We start from the raw sequence: 21,784 nt of genomic DNA on the forward strand, positions 1-21,784 counted from the left end.
TAAACATTACTTCTCTCTTAGTGAGCTTTTACCTTTTTCTCAAATGGATAGACCAATTTAATACATGATATAGTATTATGAAGAGATTTGACTTGTGCTTAGAAATCAAAATTTTTATTTATACTTGTATTATGGCAGATAATACTGATGAACATTGAAAGTTTTTTCCTCATAATCAAGATACTTACTTACAAGTATGGTTTTTATAATAAGATAAAAATATACAAATATATCTAGAATTTATTTATAGAATGTTTTTATGAAAACATAACACTACCACATTAAGATCAATTTTACTTAGCCTTTTTTATTTGAATCTCATTGTTCCTTTCTTTGATTTTTTTGTTTGTTTGTTTTTTTGAGGCAGAGTCTCGCTCTTCTCACCCAGGATGGAGTGCAGTGGTGCTGTCTCGGCTCACTGCAACCTTCACCTCCCGGGCTCAAGAGATTCTCTTGTGTCAGTCTCCCGAGTAGTTGGGATTACAGGTGCCCACCACCACACCTGGCTAATTTTTGTATTTTTAGTAGAGACGAGGTTTCACCAGGTTGACCAGGCTGATCTGGAACTCCTGATCTCAGGTGATCTGCCTGCCTCAGCCTCCCACAGTGCTGGATTACAGGCATGAGCCATAGCCTCATTGCTTCTTAATGCAAAGTATTTTTCAGTCACTTACGAAACACCATTTTTTTATCTTAACAATGAGTTTTCTACTTAATGTAAATTCTTAGTCTATGGAAAATATGTGCTAATTTTGAAATGCCTTCTTTAGTTATCTTCGTTATCACAAAAATAAATCTAGTTTGTAGACTTAGTCATTACAAAACCAAATCTAGTTCGTAATTGTTTTAATATTAAATTTAAAGCAAGTAGGCAATCTACATTTTGTTGGAGGTATTAGAGTATTTGTTCAATGTTATGCAAAAATTCATTTTAGACTGTTTTATACCACAGATTAGATGCTAAAGTCTGAGTTAAGAAGAAAAGTTTCTAAGTCAAAAATTAAAAGTGAGATGCATGCTAAAAACAGGATTATACATTATAAAAGCAAATAAACAGTTAAGCACTGTCACACATACATACACTAAATTGCAATTTATTTTATTCTAGGGTCAACATATTCATGATTTCTAGATGGCAGGAAGTTACTTTTCTGTCTTTAAAAGAAATATCAAATGTGAATGGTCATTTCTGTATTCTGATATGCCATCTCTATACAAAGTACCTTTGTCCGGTGCGCTTTGTTTGTGGTGTTAACACAGTAATAATAACACTAACATGTACTGACATTTATTGCATGTCAGGCTCCTTTGTAGTTACTGTAAATATATTGTCTCATCCAAACTTCAGATGTGATACTAAGATTCTGATTTTCAGTGTACCATTCAGATCATCACTATTAAGTGATTTGATAAAACTTTAAGGTTTTGCACAATAATTGTAGCATAACAGGCTTGGTAGTATGTAAGTTACATTTGTTGTCTCAATTCTCAAAAGAAAGTTGTAAACAAGAGGTGATTACCACCATTTCAAGATGCAGAACCAGTTTCAGAGACTTTAAGTAATGACCAAAAAAGCAAGCAAAAAAAAGTGAATTGTATTTCATCATAATTTATGATAAATATGGAATTACAGGGATTTACTTGTCATGATATTTCCCTTTAGATATTTTATTCTCTTAAATCCTATAACAGAATGCTTTGGGCAAGAATGTATTGACTCAAAGAAAATGGATAATTTTCCCCTGTTCACGTAAGGTCAACACAAAAGCCATTTTTGTGGTCTCTTAGATCTGTGGCTGTGTAACTTGCAGTTGCTGAAATAAGAATGTGAAGTATTAATGTTGTATCTTATAGGTATCCTGCAATTCCTTAGTACGTCATATATCACTGCAAAAGCACATTCAGAGGCTGATGACTACTTTCAAATAGTGCCCATTCAGGATAAAATAGCTTTCCCTGAATTACTGATAAACCATTTTTAACTCTCAGATTGCTTGAAATCACTAACTCTGGAGCAAGGGTTATCATTGGCACTGTTGTTATGGTATGCCAAGCTCTAGACCTTAGTTGTTAGAAGCATGATTGTTTGATGGCACGTACTTTCTAGGATATTAACTGCATTGTATCCAATCCCTGTTTTTATGACAAATAATGTTAGTACTTGCTTACTGTCCTGAGATTAAATATAATGTGACTACTTATAATATTTTATTTTAGAAATCAATATGTTGTCTTAGTTATAAAATAGAAATAAGTGAAAATATTATAATGAAATAATGAAATAATGCATATTTTAACATGTAAATACTCAGATACCGTGACAGTTTATGGTACCCAAAAATGAAGAAATAAAAGAAGAAATGAAGAAATAATGAAGCAGTCAAATTTGTGCATGCATTTAGATTTAAGAAACCTTGAAGTGAAATTTGAATGTTATCAATGCCTATCCTTTATATTTAATATTTTTAAATGAGGACAAAATAACTATGTGTGTATTTATTATTTATATATATATATTGCATGTCATCTATAGTTGTATGTATATACATACATGTATTTATGTGTGTGTATGTACGTGTGTGTGTATATATATATATAGTTAGGGTACTAGAAAATATAGTGTACATTAAAACCATGCAAACATGTTTTGGGCTTATATAAAGTAGAATTAGGTTCTAAATATAACCAGTCTCATCAATTTACACAGTAGTTATAGAACTGAAAAATTCATTGTATATTAAAACCATGCAAATGTTATTTTGTGTTTATATGTAAAATAGAGTTTGGTTTTAACTCAAGATATTTCAAACAGAATTTTACCAATATGAATGTCGGATGCATTTAAAAATTACACGAAGAAAGCTCAGTGGTGTATTGTGCGGGATATGCTAAGCATTGCAGGACATCCACAAATGCCAGCCCCACCATCTTTGTGGCAACTAGACATGCCAACAACAACAACCAAATTCTGAAGCGTCTCCTGGGGCATGAGAGCGCCTGTTAAGGGCTCTGTTATAGATGATGAGGGCTTCTGCAAACGATGAATTCCAGTGATCTAGGTAGACAGGAAGTTGAGTAAAAGGCTGTCCATTTTCCATGTGGGTGCTGATGGAGACATTTCTGCTAAAGGATCTAAAGCTTTCTTATGTAATTCATTAGTTTCCATTTTCATTTCCTTTCAGGTTCTAAGAGTTGCTTTCTCTTTCTACAGCAAACTACCCATAGAATTAAAAACAGAGCACACATTTTGCTGTTGGCTCAGTCGGTAGGCAGATCATAAAGTTTTGGGGAACTGTGAGAAAAGCTATACATCCAAATAGCTACTCACCATCTTCAATCGGATCTAATAGACTTCTCCAATACAGTATGTTCTCTTCTCTGCAATACAGTTCTTCTCATAGCTTCTCCGTCTCTGTAAATGGCCACTCCAGTCTTCCAGCTGCTCAGGCCAAGAACTTTAGGTTATCCCAGACTCTGCTTCTTTCATTTCTCACGTCCCATGAGTCATTACATTTTGTAGATTGTGCCACTAAAATGTATTTAGAATCTGACCACATCGCAGTACCCCCACTATCACTAACCTGAGGCAAGCCATCATCACCTTTCTCTCTCCAGGATTTGTATGATAACCTCCTAACTGCTTTCTCATTCTTCACTACATTCTTAATCTAGCAGCTAGAATGATGCTGTTAAACATAACGCAGATTACATCACTGCCCAAAATTGTCTGTGGTTCTTATCTCACACAGAACAAAGTTAGTCCTATGACAACCATAGAACCTGTCACCCTCTGGACATGTCCCCACTCTGTGACTCCTCTAGCCTCATCTTTCCTTCCTTCACCCCGCTACTGTCAAATTTCACTGCTGGCTGTGCTTCAAAACAGCAGGTATTCTCCCTTCTCAGGGTCTCAGACTTGCCTTGTCCCTCTGTCTGGAATGTTCTTGCCACAGATGTGTGCATGGCCAGCTCTCTCACTTCTTACATGTTTTTGAGGAAAATTCAGCTTCTCAGTAAAACTTCCCTTGGTCACTTTATCTATAATTTCAAACCACTCTCCCCTACCTCAGTAGGTACTATCCACTCCCATATGCCTTATTTTTTCTCCATAGTATTATATTACTTATCACTACATAAAATAATGAACATATTTTGCAGCCATGAGAGCAGATATTTGATCTATTTTATTCTCTGAGTTACCTCTAGTATTTAGAGTTGCTACCAGGCTTTGGATAACACTAAATAATAGATAATGGCTGAATAAATAAATGAATATACTTTTTCATTCTACGTTATAAGGACTTTTAATGAGAATTTGTTGTATGCACTGTAGGATGCGGTTCTTTTTCTCGTGGAACTTGCAGAAGGGGAGACATAGTCCTTAGACTGACAGTGATAAACACTGTTACACTTAAGTGGAATGTTGCAGAGAGTATTATACGAGGGTTTATAGCGAAAGGACTTAACACCATCTTGAGGAATCCGAGGGAGCTAGATTGTGGAGGATTGTTGGATGGATTATGACATGTTGAACGGTATCCTGAAGAGGGAGATTACAATTAAAACTGCAAAGGCACAGAGCCAGGAAGTGTTTGATGTCTATGGGAGCCATAGGCACTTTGTGGTTAACTTAGCGTATGGTTTATGGAAGGAAGTGGTGACAGGTGGGGCTGGAGAAGCTACCAAGAGCTGGGACTTTGCAAACAACATTAAGATAGTTGGGTTGTATCCTCCAGACTATAGGGGCCATTGAAAAATAAAAGCAGGAGAGTAATGGTATCTGATTTATATTTTAGGTTGGCTGCTTATTTATTTTATGGTGGTAGCTGTAGACGTGTAAAAGGAAATAATGACAATATGAACTAGGCTAGTTGTCAAAGGGCTGGAGGAGAAAAGAATTAGATAAATATTGTGGGGCTAAAACTATCTGACCTTTATGGAAAGTTGAATGTGGGAAGTAAAAACAGGATAACCACCGAATATTTAGTATGAGTATCTAAATGGATGGTGATACCATAAACTAAAATAAAATAATGGAAACAGAATTAGATTTATTTATTTTCTGTTGCAGTGGTGAATCATGAAATGATGATGAGTTTGGTTTTGTTCACTTGACTTTGAAATGGCTGTAAGGGATATAGGTGTATCTGAGTAGCAAACAGTTGCTATGTGAGTTAGAAGCTCAGGAGCCAGGTCAGTAGAAATAAAGATCCACCTTTGTTGGAATACAGTTGAAACCATTTGAATGTGGAAGTGATCACCCAAGGAGCAAATGCAGTGTGGTGAGTCATGGATGGAATTAAGGGCTTGGTGAAGGAACAGAAACCTCCGAGAGGAGAGGAGAAACTGGAAAAAAGATGTCACTGAAGCAAGAGTACATCAAAGGTCAGGAAGGAGGTACTGAGCGACTGAGTAAATGACACAGAGCTACAATAAGATAAAAATTTAAAACATGTTCATTATATTTGGCAGATAGGGGATCATGTATAATATTCATGTTTTTTTAAAAAGTATTTATCAAGAACATGTTGTGTGTTGGTACTGTGCAAGACCCTTTAATGAGGTAATGAAAAAGAAGTACATGATCTGGGCCCCTGTAGATTTTATAGACTGGGAGAGTAGAGAGTCTGAATGGAGGGATACAGATAATTAAAGAGTTTTAAAATGTAGAGTGAGGAATGCTGCAACAGGGCTAGTGCAGGGTGCTTCTCAGTTAGTAGATACAATGCCATAAATATGCTGTATTTAGAATTCTCTCCCTACCTTTAAGTCCCTTTAACTGGTGAACTGCTACTTGTCCTTCATTTCTTAGATCAAATGTCATTTTATTAGAGAAACCTCCTTTGACCCTTACACCAGATCAAGCTCGTCTATTGAGACTGTCTTCATACTTTCTACTTTTCCTTCACAGCATTTGACATAGTTCATGAATATATATTCGTTAGTACAATCAATTACTATCTGTCTACACCTATAAGCTCCTTAAAGGCAGGAGCCCTGTCAGATTTTACCAATGAACAAACTATTTGTTGAATGAATAAATGAATGAAAGACAGCTAGATGTTTCAGCAACATGGGATTGCAGTCAGCTTAAGTGGAATTGACATGCAAGTAAGAACAGTGAGTAGAGTATTCTTTGGAAAAATGTGTTAAATATGAAAAGGTAAGGGTAATCATTGGGTAGAGGGTCAGGTGAAATTAAAGGAAGAATTTAGCAGGATGGGATGTATAATCACAGAGAGGAGAGGTGAAGATGAAGCTGAAGGAGGGGAAAACTGGCATCTGAAGATTTCTGAGAATATGGGGCAGTGGGATCAAGGGAAGTAGTGTGGTAAAGAAGAAGGAAGAAAACTAGGCTCATTAATTGTACGGCTCTACCCTGAGGAATGAGATTTGGACAGTATACTGCACTTTAATGAATTCTTGTCATTATAAATTAATGATAAGACATAACTTGAAATATATGAAATTTTCTATAACAAAAAAAAACCTCGGTACATTGGAGACAAAATGCTATCAGCATATTGGCCTTAAAAAGCTAACATTATAGCAGGAGACACCAAATAATATTGAAATCAGCATCTTATTTATTTTTGCAACATAGTCCCCTGTGATAGAAGCAACTGCTTCTTGTTCATTTGGAGTTTTACATCTGATAATTACCTCTAAATAGTAGTCTTTTACACCTAGTCCTTGAAATTGTCTATTGACTCCCTGACATGGCAGTTGATGATTCATTTTACTTACTTGAATTTAGCTGCATTCATATTGCTGCAAAGGATGTGATTTCATTCTTTTTTACGGCTCAGTAGTATTCCATGGTCTATCTATACCACATTTTCTTTATCCGATCCACTGTTGATGGGCACCTAGGTTGATTCAGTTTATTTGCTATTGTGAATAGTGCTGCAATGAACATGCAAGTACATCTTTTTCATAAATGATTTTCTTTTGGGTATATACCCAGTGATAGGACTTGTGGGTCCAACAGTAGTTCTAAGTTCTTTGAGAAATCTCCAAACTGCTTTCCACAGTGACTGAACTAATCCACATTCCCAGCAATAGTGTAAAAGCATTCCCTTTTCTCTGCAGCCTCACCAGCATCTGTTTTTTGACTTTTTAATAATATCCATTCTGACTGGTGTGAAATCTCAGGGAATTTTTTTATTTCAATAGTTTTTGGAGTACAGTTGGTTTTTGGTTACATGGGTAAATTCTTCAGTGGTGATTTCTGAGATTATAGTGCACCCATTATCCGAGCAGTGTACACTGTACCCAGTACGTAGTCTTTTATCCCTCATCCCTTTCCCACTCTTACCCCCTACTCCAAGTCCCCAAACTTCATGAGATCATCTTTATACCTTTGCATTCCCATAACTTAGCTCCCACTTATCATTGAGACCATATGATATTTGGTTTTCCATTTCTGAGTTACTTCACTTAGAGTAATGGCCTCCAGCTCCATCCAAGTTTCTGCAAAAGACATTATTTCATTTCTTTTATGCTCCTGAGTAGTATTCCATGGTGTCTATATAGCATGTTTTCATTATCCACTCATTGGTTGATAGGTACTTAGGTTGGTTCCATGTCTTTGCAGCTGTGAATTGTGCTGCTGTAAACATGTGCGTGCATGTGTATTTTTCATATAATGACTTCTGTTCTTTTGAATAGATACTCAGCAGTGGGATTGCTGGATCAAATGGTAGTTTTACTTTTAGTTCTTCAAGGAATCTGTTTTCCATACTGATTGTACTAACTTGCAGTTCCACAAACATAAAAGTGTTTTGTTTTCACCACATTCACGCCAACATCTATTGTTTTTTGACTTTTTAATTATGGCCATTCTTGTAGGAGTAAGGTGGTATCTCGTTGTGTTTTTAATTTGCATTTCCCCGATAATTAGTGATGCTAGCATTTTTTCATATGTTTGTTGACTGTTTGTATATCTTATTTTGAGAAATGTCTGTTCATGTCCTTTGTCCACTTTTTTATGGGATTTGTTTGAGTTTCAGGAAATTTTTTTTAAAGCTTTCCTTGTAACTTTTGTTTCTAATTAATTCTTCCAGGTATCAAAAGTCATTGCAGGAAATACATATATAAAAATACTTTTAAAAATAAATTAGAGGTTAGGATTTTATCTAGAGTAAAATATTTGTTGGGAGCAGTAATACATAACAGTCAATTTAGTTATTGAATGCTGCTTAAACAATAAAGTAAGCCTTCATTTCTTGGTGAAACTGGAGACAAATACAGATGTATACTGACTTAGTCATAAAACATTGTAGGTTTAGCAGCTCATGTATTGTTATTCTTCTACCTTATGATTAGGTAGAACCTTGTTTGAAAATAAAAGGCCACGTTCCAGTTCTATTTTTTTAGATACTTTGTGGGCATTTTATTGAACTAAATATAAACCACTTGAGGAGGACAGATACTGTTTTCTTCATGCAAATGGTTCCCAAGTTAGGATGGTCTGACCTGGTTTCGACTTTTCTTATCATTTTTCAACTTTTCCGTGATGTGAAAGTAACATGCATTTGGTAGAAACCATACTTTGAATTTTGAATTTTGATCTTTTCCCAGGCTCACAGTAAACCGGGCAGTGGCAGCGAGCTGCAGCTGGCAGTCACGCACACCATCACGAGGGTGAACAACTGATACCATAGTGGACTGGGTTGCCAGCATTTTTTGGATGTTATGTTTTGTGTTTTCACATCTCATGTCTACAAATTGCCCATTTTCAACCAATGATATTTTCAGCTTGGAGCATCTGCCAGTATGTTTATATATAGATTCATCTCTTATTACAGGTTTTCATCTATCCTCTGAAGAATATCCTAGGGACAAAAATGGCTCCTGTGTCATTTCCATCTACTACAATGTAGACTTAATATCAAACTCTTAAAAGGGAATATCTAGCTTATTCTGAACATTTCATCTTACCACATTAAGTATAGAAAGATGTAAGTAATGCTTAATGCCTAAATATTCAGTTCCTTAAATGTCATCCTTATTTGTTACAGATAGAAGAAACTATGAGTACTAACAAATCAAATGTCATTCGTGGTTTATGAGTGGTCAGTTTTATCTAATGGATTAGGATTACCTAATCTTTCTCCATCTTTTAAGTAAAAAGAGAATTTTGGTACTAAATTTTAGCCATTTGAGCAATTAGTTTATTTTTTAACAGAGCTAAACTGATGAATATTTTGGGAGCTGTAATAAAAAATAAAAACAGCTTCATTGAGAACAAAATGAACTTTCTGTAAATATAATTTACACCTATGTTTTAAGACTTCATGTTTTAAAAATAAAGCTGACACTGTTACAAAGTGAAACTGATAAAGGTGTACTTGCGGAATTCATTAGCATAGGAAATGTATTACACCCTGGTGGTATGAGTTCAGAATTACAGCTTGCTTAACAAATGTGAAAAATAATGTCTCCTGTTGCAGATTAACTTGCATTTTGTTAGTTTATTTCTCTGTTAGTGTCAAATAATAAAATATTCATATATAATCAAGACATATTCATAATAATATTAAAGGCAGCACTGTGTACTTGAAAGTCGGCAAATGATGAAACAATTTTTTCCATGATTATGTGTATAAAATACTCAAATTAATCTATAGAGCCATATAATCCCAAAATGTACAAGGTTACTATAGAGCTTACAATTTTACCACTTCCTGTACAGAAATATTATTTGATGAACAGTATTTTAGTTGCCTGCTGTGTTTGGAGTATAATAATGCTAATAAGGAAAGACTGTTAAAAGAGAAAGGCTAGAAATTACAATCTTAATTATTTAAATGAAATAATAAGGAGGCCACGTAAAGATTTTAGAACCCAAGGAAGCAATATGACAAACAGATACAAAATTACACTGAAAATTATATGTGAAATATGAGGCAAAACTTATTAGAACAAGTTTTTCTGTCAGGAAAAGTGATGCCATTTGAAGGAAGAAGGGCATAGAATGGCAAAAACAAGAAGATACAGCTATACCTTATGGAGGGAGAGCTGACATGTTTGTCTGACTGGTTGGCAAATAATATGATTGATATTCTGGTGTTACCTTTTAAGTTCATAATAAGAGACTACTTAGCATAATAGAGAAACAGACATGAATTCAAAATCCTTTCTCACTCACAAGGATTGTCGCTCAGGCAGATTACTTTTCTGAGCTCTGGTTATGAAAAAGAATGCCAATCTCATGGTGCCGTTGTAAGGCTTCAAAGTGCTAATCTGTGTACAATGCTTGGCACATAATAGGCTGTAAGCAAAAATCAGCGCTCTTTCCTTGGTAGATCACCCACAACACTGCTATCAGTGTCAAATCAGGAAATTTGTTAAGTCGTATTATCTCCACTTTAAGATCAAACACAATATATAGTCAAAAAGTTGAGTGTACGATGCTTCGGGTTTTCAGCAGTTGTCTTGAAACATGTCCTGGTGCTCATGTGATTTAAATAAGGATCAGAAATGATTCAGAGGTCCTGTAGGGCTGTTGGCCTGTGGTATTCCTAATGCCATTTACTGTGCTAAAGGGATGTGGCTATAGTAACCATTGATAAACATGAACAACAGAGGGTAAGTGCTGGACTAGGGACTAACTTACAGAAAGCAAAGGGCTTAAGCTTCAAAGACCTTCACCTGCACAGGGTTCTTCTTAGGCTTTGTATCTAATTGATATTTGTAAGTTGCATTATTTTGCTTAAAGAAGGCTTCTCAAATTAAACTATCTACAGGCCTCGCAAAACGTGGATCCATTGCTACTGGTCTGTCCTGTAAAAGGAAAAAAAATCACCATGACTAAAAAAGGATGAGGCAACCCATAACAAGAAACATGATTTTGCTTTTCTTGCCCAAATCATGATTTGTTGGTAACCCTTGACCCTAGGTGCTTATATGCCCTTGACCGCACCCTTGCCTATCTAGGAAAGCACTCTCTGGTCCAGCGTCAGCCTAAGAATTGCCCATATGAAGCAGTAAGAAAGGGGACTGCCTGGCAATCCAGGAACTTGCAGCTAAAATACCCAGGTATTTGATTTCTGGCATTTTAAGTGGGTAAATGGGAATGCGTAGATGGGAAACAACTTATATTGACCTGACTCTATATGGGCCAAAACGAGTTTGGCACTGTGTATAGGTTATCACATTTTACACTGCTGGGTAAGGAATATTTTCTAACTTGACGCTTGGGAGAGGTAAAGGAACTTCTTTTTAAACAGCTAGTGGAGCTAGAATTCAAACACAGGGCTTTGTGAAGTCAAAGCTCATGTTCTTTCCAACCTCCCTGTAAGGCTGAAGCTTACCTGCCAGGTATCAGCCAGCCACTGGAAAGGAATGAACATTTCATCTCCCAGTTCACCTAACGATTGTGAATACATAGAGTCCTACCAGCCAATTGGCAAACTTTTTTTCCTTGATCACTTCATTTCCCCGTGTATGAAGTGCCCGCCTGTAATACGCTGTGTTCCACTTAATTATTACTTCTTCAGAATGGTCACAGTCACTAAGAAACTTCCAGTTAGGTAGGTAGGTAGACAGAAGATAGATAGATAGATAGATAGATAGATAGATAGATAGATAGATAGATAGATAGATAGATAGATAGATAGATAGAGGTGGGAGGAAGGGGGAGAGAGAGATGTTATCATTTAAGTGAAATTTTTATGATTAACGGCCATTACTAGTTTACAAGCAGCCTCATGAGTTCTTTTGAAATTCATGTTGTTCCTTTAAGTTGCAGTTTTATATTTTAGTTATTTAGTCCCTAAAACTGAAATACTGCACATAATTTGGAGTTAGGAGCTTCAAAAAATTTTTATTCCTAAAAGCTGTACAACAAGGTTTTATTTTAAAGTAAAGAAAAATTTTCATCTCTCAACCTTTTCATTTCTCCTTTCACAGAGCTCTTCTCTTTTTCCTGGATGATTTTATCCCACCTCCATAATCATTGACCAGTTTTTTTTAATGTAGTTATAAAGGAAATATGCAAAGTTGTGGCCTGTGGCCAAGGCTTGACTGACAAGAGTCAAACAACTACTGAAGGATTTGAAACACTTGTTAATTGTAAAATTCCCAATTGCATTAAAATATTCACTGACACTCTAGTCCCGAAACAACACAATGAATAGAAGCTTACACTAATCAAAATGGTATCGAGAGCATTTTAAATAAAATTTGTAAGCAAAGAACTCACATATGAATGAGTAAAGATGTGACTTGAATGGAGCAAGTACCTACTGCAAGTGCAAGCTTGTCCAACCTGCGGGCCCCTTGCTGCCCAGGACAGCTTTGAATGTGGCCCAACACAAATTTGTAAACTTTCTTAAAACATTATGAGATTTTTTTTGCAATTTATTTTAGCTCATCAGCTATCATTGGTGTTAGTGTATTTTATGTGTGGCCCAAGACAATTCTTCTTCTTCCAGTGTGGTCAAAAGATTGGACACCCCTGCAGTAGTGAAATAGACTAGTTTTAGGAGGTCTCATTTTAGTAACAGGAGAGCTGGGCAATTGTATTAGTCTATTATCATGCTGCTATGAAGAAATACCTGAGATTGGGTAATTTATAAAGAAAGAGAGGTTTAATTGACTCGAAGGCCGCAGGAAACTTAAAATCATGGCAGAGGGCACATCTTCACAGGGCGGCAGGAGAGAGAATGAATGCAAGCAGGGGAAATGCCAGATGCTTATAAAACTATCAGATCTGAGACTCACTCCTTATCACAAGAGCAGCATAAAGGAAACTTCCCCCATGATGCAATTCCCTCCACTTGGCCCTGCCCTTGACACGTGGGGATTGTTACAATTCAAGGTGAGATTTAGGTGGGGACACAGAGCCATACCATATCAGCAGTGTAACCAAAATATTATTTATTTTGATTAAATAATGTTAAGTTAATCTATGTTGTCTTTTATAATTATTCATGCAGCGAAGTATGCACAGATAAAGATGGCTCTAATTTATATACAGTATCTTTCCATGAGGATTCTAAGTTGAGTTTCCAATTTTATCTCAAAGTAAAGCCTTGATTATAACATGGTCTCAGTGCTTGAGGCGGTGACTGTATATATACCATGACACGTATATATACCATGCCAGCACTGTATGGTATATATGGTGTACATATATATGTATATATGGTGAACTACCCAAAAATGAAATCCTTGTTACATGATGGGTGAAGCTGTGTTTACATGTAACTTGACTGCAACAATAGAGGAAGGTGCCTAGTTGCACAGATGGCATTGTACAAACAGTTCTACAGACAACACATTTACAAATATTAGAGCTGAAAACTAAAATGATATTGCAAATACATTTATATCTGCTATCATTTCCTTCAACAACGAGACTTCTGCTTTTTGATATTTATTCACAAAAACTTTTATGTAATCCTTTCTTTTAAGGAATACTCTTTATCTCTGCCTATTCCCCCAAGCTGGCTCATTCTTGCTGATCATAGCAAAAACAAAATATATTTTCAAAGCATTTTAAATTGCCTTCTAACCACTGAGTTAGGTGTATGTCTGGAAAGATAAATGTGTCTTCCTTGGAATGTGTTTGCTTTTATATTGGTCAACACAAGTCAACAGATTGAGTACTTGAAATATTATCAAGCTCTGCACACATGAAAGTATTTGGTAAAAAGATAGTCTTGGAGGGTATGATTATAAGCAAATTCACAGCCTCAGGAGTGCTATGAGAGACTCTTATTTTGGTGAAACTGGTAAGTGTTGTTTCATAAAATTTGTGATTTTACTTTTTAAAAACTTGACTAACTTTCCTTCTCTTTCCCTCTCTTGCTGATACAGATCCACATCCAGCGAACTGAAGGATGTGACCATATGACCTGCTCACAATGTAACACTAATTTTTGTTACCGATGTGGTGAGAGATACCGCCAGCTCCGATTTTTTGGAGACCACACATCAAACCTCAGTATATTTGGATGCAAATATCGCTACCTCCCAGAGAGACCTCATTTAAGGAGATTAGTGCGAGGGTCAGTCTGTGGTGAGTGTCTGATATGCTTATGGGTATCTTCCCTGGGAATTAAGTAGTGAAAATAGAACTTGGAAATGTGCAGCCATGGTAATTCAGAGCACCTGCCATGTGCCCAGTATTTACAGGAGGATATTCTCTCACCCTTTAAGATTAAAATTTAAAATTTAAATTTTGTTACCAGGACACTACTTATATGAGCAAGTAGATTTTGTTCGAAAAAGCAATTTAGTCATCACACATAGAAATCTCAAGTTATTTGCCTCTTAAATTTCTGAAACCCTGTTGTAAGCCACTTAACAAGAGGGGCCGTGTCATGTATATTTTTGTAATGGACAATATCCAGCAGCAGGTCAATATCCTCCACTCATTCATGGAGGACATGCAATACATTACAGCATGGAGCATAGTCTAGGAAGGCAGGGGAAAGAAATCTACCTTTTAGAGCCCTGTAATAGAGTTCCATTATATCTATATAACTGATAAGTTGTATATATTTTCCATTGTTTTAATTATTAATAGGTAACAGTTAATATAATAATATCAAATGCCCTCAGTGCATACAAACCCAAGTTTAATTATCCAAGTGAATTATCCAAATGAAAATGCTTTTGTGGATTGACCCCCTCTTCCTCAACAACACATACACAACCCCTTCCCACACTGGCACACAAATATGCAAACAGAAACACAGACACCTGCCCATAGACAAATCACCCTGGCCAAATGCCACTGCCTGTGGGTAATACAAGGTTCTTTGACCAAATATTTCTTCCTCTACTCCTCTGGAATGTATTCCATTCCCTGCTGATCTGGAATGTAACCATGTGAGATTTCTTCCCCTTTTTCATCATGTGGATGTCTGTTAGAATTCCTTTTCTGGCAGTGTTTCTCATGTATAGGCAACACTTTTTATCATCTTCCACATTTCCGTGTTCCTTCTACTTTTGCCTAGTTACTTAATGAAAATCTTTATATCTCTCCTTAGCCCTTGGTCACTTCATGACTGTCGTGAACCATTTTCCTCCTTAGAAGCGTATGATACCTGATCAGAACAAAGCTGATGTTAGTGATAGATTTCTATGAGGTAAAAGATAGAACATATACATGCAAATGCACTTTCACATATGGAAACCAATGCCATCATTTTCTAAAATCTATGTGATCTCTATAAAAATATTCTTCCTGAGGTTAATTGAGCATAATTTTCCACAGCCAATAACATTCAATAGTCAAGACTGCTTTTAATGATTTTCCAGTGTGTGCCACTTCTTAATTTGCAAATATGGTGGATGTTATCCTTACATAACCAATATATATGTATTAAACAGACATTGGAGGGATAACTAGGGAATCTAATCTTAACCTCTAATACCGTGAAAAATCAATTGCAAATTAAGTTTTGAGATAGAATCTATTTGCAAATCTGTATATGCAGAGAGCAACATGAAAACACAAAATACTGTATTTTCTGCATTGCTATTTTATTTTCTACTTCAGGGCCACCGCTAATTTTGTCATGGCAGCGTGTTTCCTTCCATTCTTTATTTTAAATAGAGAAGACATTTATTTGGCTCATGGTTCTGGAGGATGAGCAGTCCAAGATCCAGTGGCTGCATCTGGTGAGGGCCTTTGTGCTGCATCATAGCATGGCAGAAGGACCAGCAAGCCCAGGAGACAGAGAAAATGGGAGCCAAACTTACCCTTTTGTCAGGAACCCACTCCACTGATAACTAACACAATTCTATGATAGTGGTATTAATCCAGTCATAAGGGCTCTGCTCTCAAGACCTAATCACCTCTTAAAGACCCAACCTCTCAGCCTCCTTTTTGGCCTGTCTTTCGTGGGTACACGTGCATGTGTGCACATAAAATCACATCAGGTTAAACCTGTCAAAGTAGGAAGCAGCTGGCTTTAAGATAAACTCTTTCATCCACACATACTTTCCCCACCCCAAGCACAGCTGCCTCTAATTGCTGTTGGACCATAACTCCAAGTGAAGTGGTCCTTCCTCCCCCATCTCCACAAAAAGCAGGAAAAGTAATGTAATTTACAAAGTTACTTACTCCCTGCCATTTCAGAGAGAAGACGGAGTATAGGGAAGCCCTCCCACCCACTGTCCTTGTGTGATGTAACACAACTTGCTCCCTGAGTCTTAGAATACAGCCTCATGTGGTCCTTGGCCAGAGGCAAAGAAAGGGCCTTCATCTCTCACAGCTGAAGGGTTAGAAACATCGTCTTCATTCTATGTGACCTGTAACCACGTGATCAGCTAGAGATCAGAGGTTCTGCTCATATATTATAAAGGAGAAGAGAGATTTGGGGATGATTAGCAGCCTCTGAGGTAGGGGCATCTCCCCAGTGAGGTGTGGGCGTACTGGGAATAAAAGTGGCTGAGGATAAATTTTAAATTCTCATATTACTCCATACAAAAATTCTGAGTTTTTAAATCAAGTCATATAATTTTTAAGAATAGGTCTTCAATTGATTTCTAGATGGCAAATAATTTATATAAACAAAAACAGTGAAGCCGTCTCTGAAAACGAATACCCAGTTAAAAAAAGAGACAAGCCTGGAGCCAGAATTGAAGAAATACAAATAGCCAATACATATGTTCAAAAATATTCAGTGTTATTAGCTGTCAAAGAAATGTAAATCAGCAGTCTCAAAATGAGATACTTTGAGTATTAAGTATTAACTTGATAAAACATCTGCTAACTATTGACTAGCAAATGTTTTATCAAGTTAATACTTAATACTGGACTTTCATGCTTAATGAATTAAAAATTTTGTACAATTCTTTCTCAAAGAAATTTGATACTAATGTGAAGTACATTTTGAAACATGATAAATCTAGATAGACTGAAAATGGTTTATGTGCAAGCATAATTTAAAACAGGGAAAAAGGAACAAAAAAGTATAGGAATATTTAAATAAAATATGATATATGGATATGATAGAATATTATTTCAGCAATTGAATATGATGTTTTAGAGCAATGTTACTAACCTAGGAATAAGAGACAGTATGCCCAGTCCCTTAAGACAGTTTCAAAAGTAGATGTAAACATGTTTTGAATGTGGATTACATAATTGGAATAAGCTTATTTCCTATCTGGTTCCTTGAATTCTGTGATGTTTGAGAGGAAAAAGAAAATCAATGCTGTTACTTTTTAGTCATGTTTTATTCTTAGGAAAATATACTGATAATTAAAAGGAAATATGAATGAACAGACTGAGCTATGTCCATAGGAGAAAAACACATTCTTTTAAAATATATGTGCTTATATATTCTAAACTCTTAAGCATCACTTTAAGAGTGTACTAAATGTAATTGTTCAATGGCACTTACTACTTACTTGTTCAATGGCACTTACTACTACATTGGCAAAAAATATAAATAAAAAATATAAATAAAACCCATGTCTAGACATGTTGCTAATTGAATGGTGATCTTTTTAAATTAGATATTTAAAACAGTATTCTATACATACCTGGTCATCTGGTTCCAAAGATCATTTCTTAAGAATAAAAAAGTTAATATGTTTTGACAAACTTCCAACAAATGGCTGTGTTAGTTTCTTTTTTTAATGTAATTGGTTATTCTAAATTACTTACTTAATTTATAGAATGATGTTGCTGTTTCATTCTTAAACTGCCATGTGAGTCTACTGCAAAGTTTCTCTCTCTCATCTCTTGTGGCATTTGAGTTGTGCAGCTCTGAAGCTGTGTCACATGCCTTATGGTTTAAAATACAAAAACAATATGTTATTTATTAGCCTCTTTTTTGTGCCCGTGTCTCTCAAAGTCAGTGGGATTCTGATGTTGTACTGTGCTATGTATACTTATGGCTAAAGTTTATCATCACTGCTTAATGATTCATTTAGAAAAGAAAATTCTGGCTGATATCACTTGACATCCTTACCAGCACTTTTGACTTTTTATTTTATAAGTGCTTCCTTTTTCAATTTGTTAAAATGATTCACTTGAGTAACTTTCAACATACTGCATATTTATTCGTAGTTTTCTCTAACATCTTGAAATGTCCCCTTTGTAGTTCAGTCTGTTAGGCGTTCATATTATTAGTTTTCTTTGGACCCAGGATGTAAATAAACCACTTCTTTAGATGTGGGCTTGGACAGAAGCCCTCTGTAGGACCTACCAGCTCTCCATGTTGTGAGCTAACAAGATTTTCCCCTACCAACTCTTCCCCTACCAACTCTTCCCCTACCAACTCTTATGTGCCACTTCTTTCTTAATCTTTTAGCATTGCGAACACTGAAAATGGAAAGGATCTTAAAGAAAAGCACAAAGATTAACTGTCTTGTAGAATACAGTAAGCCAGTTGCTTTGGAATGTTTTTGGTTAGAAAGGATAAGTGATTTATGTTTGATGCATGTGCTCAGGACTTTGGTGAAGTTACTAAACTTACACATGTGTATCTGTTCTATAGCTAATCCTGATATATTTCTTAGATATATACAGCCTTAAGTGTAATCAGACTACTTAAAAAATAATATACACTGTGGTATTTAAAAAGCATCACTGTAATTATATGGTAAGTTAGTTTTAAGACGCCTTAAATTATTTTCCCTTTTGTTTTCCAGCTGGAAAATTATTCATTGCACCTCTAATTATGGTTTTGGGATTGGCACTAGGGGCCATAGCGGTTGTAATCGGTAAGAAACACTTCATGTATCTGAGATTAGAATTATCTGAGGGCCATAGAGAGAATATGAGTGTAAATGTAATAATATGAATCAGTTATTAAATGGATATAATTTCTATTGTGTGCCTGCTTTAGATAGAGTACCAGCATATCATTTAAAAGTTCAGAGGAGTATGTTTCCTGTAGGATATGTTAGTATGAATTTTTCAGTCTATAAACATTGTGATTCATGTATCTTATAAAGCATTATTAACCCTTTTATGATACAAAGTTAATAGAATTAGTATCTTAGGGAAAAAGGCAAGTGGAATAGAACCCAAATTTTCTAATTCTGAGTTCAGGTTAAAGCATCAAGGAAAAGAAGTTCTAGTGCACCTTATGTGTTTCGTTTGGTCCCATAAAAGATGCCATGGATACAAACAGATAATCAGTGTGTATAGGAACATATTCCCAACATACACTTGAGCACTGACAAATAGAAAACCTTGCAGTGATTTGCTTTCATAGTTTTATTTATGCAAGTATATTAAAATACATATTTTAAAGCAGTGATTCTCAGACTCTAACATGCTTTAGAATATCCTCAAGGGCTGGATAAAACACAGATTGCTGGTTTCTATCTGCAGTTTCTGACTCAGTATATGGGAAAAGTCCATTGATTTTTATTTTTAAAAAGTTCCCAGGTGATACTCATGCAGCTGGTTCAAGGACCATACTTTGAGAACTATTGCTTTAATAATTTTAAGCTAAATGCTATAGATAAAGGCTGCTTTGATCATTGTTCCATATATTAGATTTTTTTTTTTGCTAAAAAAATGATTTTCATGTGTCAACTTCTGTTTAGCAAGTAATAAATGTGCAGGACAGAATTATAAAGCATCTGACATTTAAGTTCTTGCAATGTGAGTTAGGACATTATGAAATAGATATTATTATCTGTATTATACAGTTGAAGAAATTAAGACTTACTAGGACCTCATAAGTGGTAGAACTGGCAATCAAACCCAACATTTGGCTCCACAGCCTGTATTGTTAAGTGATACGCTATACTGCCTGAAACAAGTATGAGTATCATAGTGTGCAAATGATATGACTGTGGACAATAAAGGAGATTTAAACCAAAGTTTTGATATTTTGATAGGAATCATTATTATTAAACTGGTATCACTGAGGGTGCTAGAAGGGGAGAAAAGCTAAAGGGAAATATTAAAGAATGAAGTATGGTAGAAGTAAATACATTTCATAGCGTAGATGCCTTCCTCTTTTCATGTTCATAGATTGCAAACAAATAAACATGGATATTTTAAAATAGGAAAACCTAAATGCCTCTCATCCTAACTAACTTTAATTGTTTTATCCCTAGGTTTATTTGTATTTCCTATCTATTGCCTTTGTAAAAAACAGAGAAAACGATCACGGACAGGTATGCACTGGTAGCACGCGGATGATTTCATCCAGCTAAGCTGGTTGGAGTAGGAGCGATACCAAATGGTACACCCATCTGTGAGTCACATCTTGAAAAATACTGAGAGGAACCTTCTACCATCTCATCTCCCAGTGATTCTCCGTGGGCCACAATGCCTCTAGCTATGGTGCACTCCCAACATGGTATCCTGTCCTTTCCCTAAACAAATTGCTGCTGCTTTTAAAAAATGGTCACTTTCATAAACTATAAACATCTGTATCATAACTCTGACCTTTGTGGTTCTTGGAAGAAGACACTTTAAGAACCAGTTATCCTCAGAATTCTTCTGAGCACACCTCTTCTGAGAACTGCTTGGACTGTCTTTGAACTCTACACCTCCTTCCAGGCCATCTTGTGAGACTTGGTGTGAATAGCTGAAGTCCTATCTGTACCAACAAGCAAGGCCACTTTTCAGAAGATAAGAGTTCACTGAATGCACCTATTATAATCTGTGGCCCCAGCAGTATAATTTCTTTATCTTTCCAATGTTATAATTGCTAAAAGTCTCAATGTCCAAAAGGGAATGAATGAAAGTAAATTAATGAGAAGAATACTAAGTTACTGAAGTGTATATGTGTAGGGGTGTGAATGTGTGTGTATATAAATATGTATTAAAACTAGGCCCAGCAACCTTGTACTTACCCAGTTCCATACTGCTACACTATTTTTCCACATTTTTGTAGACCTGTTGAAAGATGATGGTTCCTTTGTGGACGTAATTTGGCAATGTATTAAATTAAAGTCAACGTAGACAACAGGCTATTTTGATGCTAAACTTTTCTATTTCTTGCTCTTTCTTTTTGTCACACAAACACAGAAATTTGTGCAATGTCACCCCAAGGAGTATTAAGCTTTGTAAACTGACAAAACTGGCTGCTTTTAGGAAATTCTCAAGATCCAAATACTCAATCTTTTTAAAAATCTTATATTTTGAAATACATGCTTCACTCTATAGATAGATCCTTCACATTGGGATTATTTAATCTCAAAAACAAATTTGCTGTAGAGAACTGCTTAAGCCTCTTTTAAAAAAATCCTATTCTGCTAATTTTTTTAACCAACTTGTAATTATAGATAATTCTGCTTTAGGTCAAGGTCTTACATCATTTAATATCCTAACCCTGTTCTCTCTTGCCTCCTCCTCTCTATTTTTATTTGTTCTCAAGGTTTTTCATAAAAACAAATACTAGTTTTGAAGGATTTTTTCTTACATTTAACTGCTCAAACATGTCATATTTTGGGGGGCATCTTCTTATGGAGGAGTTAGTTTGAAAACTTTTTATGTTCTTGAGTTTGTCCAATATCAGCTGCTTTTAGAGAAGGAAATAAAAAAGTGAAGGAAATATTTTCAGGAAGTGTTTCTAACCTACGGAAGCTTTAAAAATAAGAAATGGACAACTAGACTCTGATATGCCTTTGTTTTCATCACAAAAGTTCATCAGCAAACAGGAAAAAAAAAAAAGACCCCTAAAAAGCCTAAAGCTTTGAATTGTCTCCAAATTCTTAAAATTAGTCATCTGTCTTAGATGTACATTTGTCAGCAACCTTGTCTGATTTGAAATAGATGGTATGATAAAACATGCATTAACATGAGTAGTTTGTTTTTGTTGAGCTCCAGAGTGTAAGAATATTT

General features: G+C 35.5%; 1 pseudogene across 1 annotated transcript in view; it reads left to right on the forward strand.

Annotated features, from left to right (window-relative positions):
* Positions 1-20,923, forward strand: part of LOC105548251 — a 37,828-nt pseudogene extending 16,905 nt beyond the window's left edge. The window contains exons 3-6 of the transcript XR_001007365.1: positions 13,828-14,029; positions 18,625-18,696; positions 19,636-19,762; positions 20,050-20,923. The product of XR_001007365.1 is annotated as a probable E3 ubiquitin-protein ligase RNF217 (transcript). The remainder of the gene's footprint in view (positions 1-13,827; positions 14,030-18,624; positions 18,697-19,635; positions 19,763-20,049) is intronic.
* Positions 20,924-21,784: the final 861 nt, after the last annotated feature.

The sequence above is a fragment of the Mandrillus leucophaeus genome, unplaced genomic scaffold (assembly GCF_000951045.1).
Source record: "Mandrillus leucophaeus isolate KB7577 unplaced genomic scaffold, Mleu.le_1.0 Scaffold405, whole genome shotgun sequence".
In the NCBI taxonomy this organism is placed as follows: domain Eukaryota; kingdom Metazoa; phylum Chordata; class Mammalia; order Primates; family Cercopithecidae; genus Mandrillus; species Mandrillus leucophaeus.